The following is a 6,462-nucleotide window of genomic DNA, read 5'->3' on the forward strand; positions in this document are numbered from 1 at the left end:
GCCCTGGTTAAAGAATAGCATTGCGGTTTGAAACCGAGCTTTTCCCAACGCTCTTAAAGCCGGTCGGTCGCGTGCAATGTGTACCCGCCCCAATTCGCTGCATGTCCGGTTGCTATGATTTTGCCAGCACATGTTCAGCGACGTCAAAGGCCTTATAGGGCTGAGATAAGGAGGCCGCTGTCAAACTCTGATGACGACTCACGCTAAGGGCATTCAGAGGTGAGCATTGCTCGGTAGCGTGGCTGCTGGTCGAGTCAGGCTTACTGGAACGATACAAAAATGCACTCAGCTTCGTCGGCCTGGCTTGACCGTCACGCGCCCTATTCCTTCATTATTCATCGTTAAGATTTCTATCACAGTATTTTTTTTCATCGCGACTTCATATAGTTATTTGGCAGCATGAAGCCTTCTTATCATGGGGTGCGTTGTATATGGTTCTAAACTTTTGCTTGTAAGCTGTCCTCAAGCGTACACTATTTCTGCTACATTCTCACTCGAACAAGGGATAACGTTACCCATTCGATCAGCATAGAAAATGCCAAATAAGCAGCTTGCGAAAAGATGAGCTCGTGCTGGTCGCCTGGTTCAGATCTCGACAGTTGTGCGCCCAACGACATGCCATCAGCTAATGCTGGGGGAGCAGGAAGCGGATAATCGTGTTGGAAAAATGCCCGTCGGCGTGTGCATCCGGTTACGCCTGCGTCACAAGTGAAAATCATGGACTTTGGACTTATGAATCATGCAAACATCTGATACCAACATCTGATACCAACATTGGGCGGCGCATTAAACCAAACCCACATGTGTAAGCGTCCCCGGTATGGTTTAACTGTAACATCTACTATGCCAGCAAGTGGGGCGTTGATTTCGGCTCATGAACGCGTGTTTCACAAGAGAGCGCCGTCACACAAAAAAAATAACCGCCTGGTCACCGATGAACATCGGCGAGAGTGGACACAGGAAAAACATTGCTGAAATGCTGACGCTGAGTGTCAGAACTCGTCGACCGTGCTTTGCGCTCCGTCTGTGTAGTCGCTCAATTACGTCATTTCGGGCGATGTACGGATTCGAGCGTTCCGCGTTTGTATTCGATCTCGCGCTCGGAGATAACTTGTTTCATTGCAAGTTGTGAAAAGTGAATCTGACGCAAATATGTACACAATTTATTAAGAAAAATGACAACTCGGACCCCAGTCAACGCAAAGAAATGCGATCGAAACTCTAACGCAAAGACTCGGCAGACATGTTATACATATCGACGTAGATCAAAATTAGCCGGGGCAAAACGGCGAATACACCTGTGAGGAAAATCTGATGGCATATCGCACCGGATACGCATGAATTGCGAGCGATGGTAAAGCGGTGTGGCGTGCACCGCACACGCTGTGTAAAGGCAGGCACAAGCGGTATGGTATAAACAGTGTGCCTTTGTTTGGCAGCATGCCGTTGCAGTGTGAATACTGTGCAGTACGCAGTTCTCGCCGTGCTTATATCTGCATGTGTTCTGAAAACATGCATCACGACCGTAGTGGAACTTCAACCCAAGCCTTGAACGAGCCAGACCATCCTTGGCAACACCTGGTGTTACCGGTACCATCGCATCGGCCGGTACCACAGCAGTCAGATAATTCCCTGGCCTCACTGGACCCAGCGTAGTCGCCGATCCCATGAGATGCAGCGCAGCAGCCGGTCTCACCAGGGCCAATGTTACAGACGGTCATACCACTCACGGTCTCACCAGGCAATGTTGCAGACGGTCATACCACTCACGGTCTCACCAGAGCAATGTTCAGACGGTCATACCACTCACGGTCTCACCAGGGCCAATGTTCAGACGGTCATACCACTCACGGTCTCACCAGAGTCAATGTTGCAGACGGTCATACCACTCACGGTCTCACCAGGGTCAATGTTGCAGACGGCATACCACTCACGGTCTCACCAGGGTCAATGTTGCAGACGGTCATACCACTCACGGTCTCACCAGGGTCAATGTTGCAGACGGTCATACCACTCACGGTCTCACCAGGGTCAATGTTGCAGACGGACATACCACTCACGGTCTCACCAGGGCAATGTTGCAGACGGTCCATACCACTCACGGTCTCACCAGGTCAATGTTGCAGACGGTCATACCACTTACGGTCTCACCAGAGTCAATGTTGCAGACGGCCATACCACTCACGGTCTCACCAGGGCCAATGTTGCAGACGGTCATACCACTCACGGTCTCACCAGGGCCAATGTTGCAGACGGTCATACCACTCACCAGTTCATTTCAGTACCCATTTGTGCAAACTGGAAACTGAGTTCAGCGAAGGAAGATGTTTATAGCACACCAGGTACCGCAGGATCTTTGTGGAATTAGGGGCGGGGATGGGCTAACACGCTTGTTACCTGGAACCTTTCCATACACCGCCGTAGGGTTAGTGTTAAATGCTGCATGGGCACGGAGACAGCCGCCCTCCCCATGCCCCCTTAATGTGCCGCCCTTGCTTTGGGGCCAAACTGCAGTTATTGGAGTAGAATCAGTACAATAGCAGATGCATTCAAGAAGCATACCCAGGTAAAAACCCATAAGAAGAGGAGACCAGTCCTCCACCCCACCAACCATACCAATGCCCAGATGTCCCATTTTTCTCAACTTTAGGCGTTTCCATTGTGACCTGTGACCATGGGTGGGGAGAGCACATTCCATCTTGGCAACACAGTACCAGGTCAGAATCTTGCGTTGCTGTTTGAAGAGCTTGGGTCGATATTGCTTTGTCACTCAACTTCCTATTCGGGAGCAGCGATGCAGGCAAAGGTGGGGCCCAAGGAGGTGGGTATGTTCCTGACGCCCGATTTTTTTCGTTTTACACCATGTCGATGGCTTCCGACAAACAGTACAAAATGGGCTTGCAGAGAGCGCCTTTACTACCTCCCGCAGCTTATGCTCCAGCCCCCCTCCCCCTCCAGTGTTCCAATGCCTGGGAGAAACCCGTTTGTTGACGGATTGTGGGCAGCAGGTTGAGTCATTTCCACTCTTCAGCCCCTCCCCCTTACCCAACTCAGTTGGCGAAACTACGCCCCTGGCGTGATGCATGCGAAGCTCCTGACCTTAAGAAAGTCCTGGCTGCGCATCTGTTCGGGAGGCAGGGAAAATGATGTACGGGAGAGCCAAGATCAATGGAAGGGCAGAAGAAGTACCCAACATCTCTGCAAAAACATTGACATGAGCCCCGTTGCGCTACGTGAAGATAGGAAAGGAAAATGCCCCTCCCCATACCCCGATCTTCCGAGAGGTTATGCCGGGTCTGTCCAGAACCTAATGGTTATCAAGCCCAATTGGCTAGCATGCACCACTTTCAGTTTCTCTCAAATTCATGCACTGCTACCTGGAACCTGCGTTCAGTTGCAAAATTGGCAGTGCAGGCCTATGTCCATCAAGATCCTAGAGCAGTTTACTAATCTGAATGCCAGTAACAAGTGCGCGATACCAGTGTACACCAGGTGGAGGCACTGATTAACTGCGAGATTTTCTGGCTTGGGTACTTATGTACTGCTTTAAAAGGGCAGAGTCGCGGAAACTATCGCGTTATAAATGACGGGCTTTGGACGCCTGCGAAAGTTCTGAAAATTACGTAGCACTAGGCTTACGGAGGTGTATGGGAAACACCGACGCGCTGATTCGCCGTTTTTCATAACGCGAGCAGATAGGGGGAGGGAGCAAACGAGACTCTCCTGGTGTTTTCAATCTAATAACAATAGGGCTTAGCGTAAAACATCAGTGGATTTGACTCGACGAGATCTTGCGATTGGTATTAGTTTTCATGTTGTTAGGTCCATAATTGATTTCCCTACGCCACTTGAAGGAAACATTTCCGGAAAATCGCACCAGTTCACCTCTACAGTATCATAAATGCGACCCCATGCCTCGTGGCGATACAAAACATACACAGGTGGTGTGTTTCTTGCTAATTTTGGGTGCAATGGTGTACAATTAGATGCATTTTGAGTGCATGAATGAGTGAGTAAATGTAACAAATTCGACCAGTCGCGCGCCGTCCTCGGCTTCGTTGGTTGCCGTCCGCTGGCCGTGCCGGCCGCAGATCGCCGTGTAATGCTCCCAAAAACTGTTACTTCTCCGAAATCAGAAAACCTAGGAACACGGTTTTGGCTTTAAACCACGCGCAATGAATGTTGCATGCATCAGGAAAGACTGGGCCCAATTGCCTTTGATGCCAGACACGTATCCTCAAAAACGCTTAGCGGGTGTCGCTTTGGTACCTCTGAGCTCAATCCCACCATCCGCCCCTCTTATCCTCTACCTCGCGTCATCCTGCATCCTCGCGACACCCCGCTTGTCCGGGGCAGGCTGCATGCGTCAGCCACGCGTGGGCTGAGAGCTCCGTGGGAAGGGGACCCCGACCGGATACACACGTCTGTTGCTAATTTAGCAGTGGTATTGCCGCTCTAGTAACACTGAATATCTTTGCATGCAAGCCATGAGCCACGGGCCCTGACGGCCAGCATTCGACGTGGGTAGTCCATGGACCCGCCCGTTAGGTGTGTTTTTAAGAATTAGTGCCAGATCGCCGCGATTAAAGCGGATAAAGACGCTCAACCAGCTGCGCAGTCAAGGTGAATGTGCTGTCTTTTAGCCACTTAGCGACCGCCACACTATCCGGCCCATAAGTGCGTCAGGAATGGACCCTGAATGGGCCGATCTAACCTTTTACAAAACCGGTTTCGGCTGCAACGCACTCTGACCTAAACCAGGAAAGATTTGCTCATGGAAACGACGCAGACAAAAAGCCCAGATCCTTGTGAATTATATTGATCCCGAGTGCTAGTTTCTCATAATAGCTTACAACTGGTGGTCGACCAAGATTATGTACTCTTGCCGGGCCGATGGGCAGCTCATCTCCAAGCGATGTTTTTTTGTGAAAGTAAGCTTAAGCGAACGCTAAACATCAGTGCACCGCCGCCTGGTAACCCCATGAAAAAGAGACATTCCAACGTAGTGGTAATGGTTCAAGAACAAGACAAGAAGTCAAAACACAGAAAGTCAAAAGACAAAAAGTCCAAAGGGAACAGGCAGATCGCAAAAGCTGACCTGCCTGCAGGTTGTTACAAGTCAAAGAAGGGCAAGATGCAATGATGTAGTGACGAAATGCTGAAAAGACGGAACTGCCTGCAAGTTGCCAGCCGTCAAAACAGTGCTAGATACAGTGATATAAATTTGATTCAAGTGATGAAAAAAGGACAGAAGTCAGAGGCACAAAAGTTACATGGCGGAAAGGCAACAGCGTAAGCGCAAAACACAAAAAGTTAGCCTAAAACAATTAAGAAGGGATTAAAGTAAGATAGATGTACCATAACACAATATGGTCAAAACGCACAGTTAGGCTGGCTGGAAGTACAGGTTTTATAAGGTTTCCGAACACCTTTTTTCGAGCCCCTGGTCATTTGCTCGCCCAAGGCGAGGATCTAAGGGGGGATGGAGGACCTGCTTGGCGTGGGTTTGTCGCTCTGCCACCTTGCGCACGTTCATCCGTGTTTTCGCGTTTTTAACGCAAAATGATGATGAGCTGATGACATGATCAAAATCCAACAGGTTGAAAAATAAAACCACAAAAAATCAAAAGGGATAATGGTCAAATGCATAAACGCAAATGGGTAAAACCAAGGGAGAAGAGTTAGATACATACATTAAAGTAGCATGTCATGAGGACCAAAAGTCATGGTGTTAAGCCCAAATTACATAAGCAAAATGCAAACAGCAAAAAAACCAAAAGTCAGAATGGGTAATAGATAGATGGAAGTAAAATTGCAGCATATCAACAAGGAAATAGCGATAATCTTGTTTTTTTCTGCTCACCACTATAAAAAACATTCAATTTGTCTTCTTTTTCCTCCGTATGTTTTCTGTAATGTTTCCAGCACATGAAGTTGCCAAAAGGATTGAGAATGGATGGTAGGAAAGCTTGAAACACCCTGTTTAGCAAAATTATATGCACTTCTATCTCGCAAATTCAACGAAACGTCATAATGTGCTACCACGGCTTTGATTTCTCCGCTGAGGCGTTTACCAACTTTTGGAAAAATGGCCCCAATGTTCCTTGAACATAACATTCCTTTTATCTTACGTCTAGATTTTTGCGATGTGTGTGAAAGGACCGTATGCTCAATTGGGATGTGCAGAAAGACTGCTTGAAAGGCTAACCATTTTTTTAATGTGTTGTAGAAAAGTCACCCTTTTTCAGTCTTGTCTGATGCATTCCTATGCGTCGGTTCCAAGTGTCGCCTGAAATTTTCAATTTTCCAAAAAAATTGACCACCATTGACGGTTCAGATTTTCTCATTTTGATATCTCTTCGCATGAAATGGCGTCTGAGGACTAAAAGAAAGTTGACCGCCGTAAAAAAGTATTTCTGGATCACTGATTCATTGCAATGATGTGAATGTCAGCTGGACAAG

The sequence above is a fragment of the Pollicipes pollicipes genome, unplaced genomic scaffold (assembly GCF_011947565.3).
Source record: "Pollicipes pollicipes isolate AB1234 unplaced genomic scaffold, Ppol_2.1 Scaffold_4740;HRSCAF=5597_pilon_pilon_pilon, whole genome shotgun sequence".
Lineage (NCBI taxonomy): Eukaryota > Metazoa > Arthropoda > Thecostraca > Pollicipedomorpha > Pollicipedidae > Pollicipes > Pollicipes pollicipes.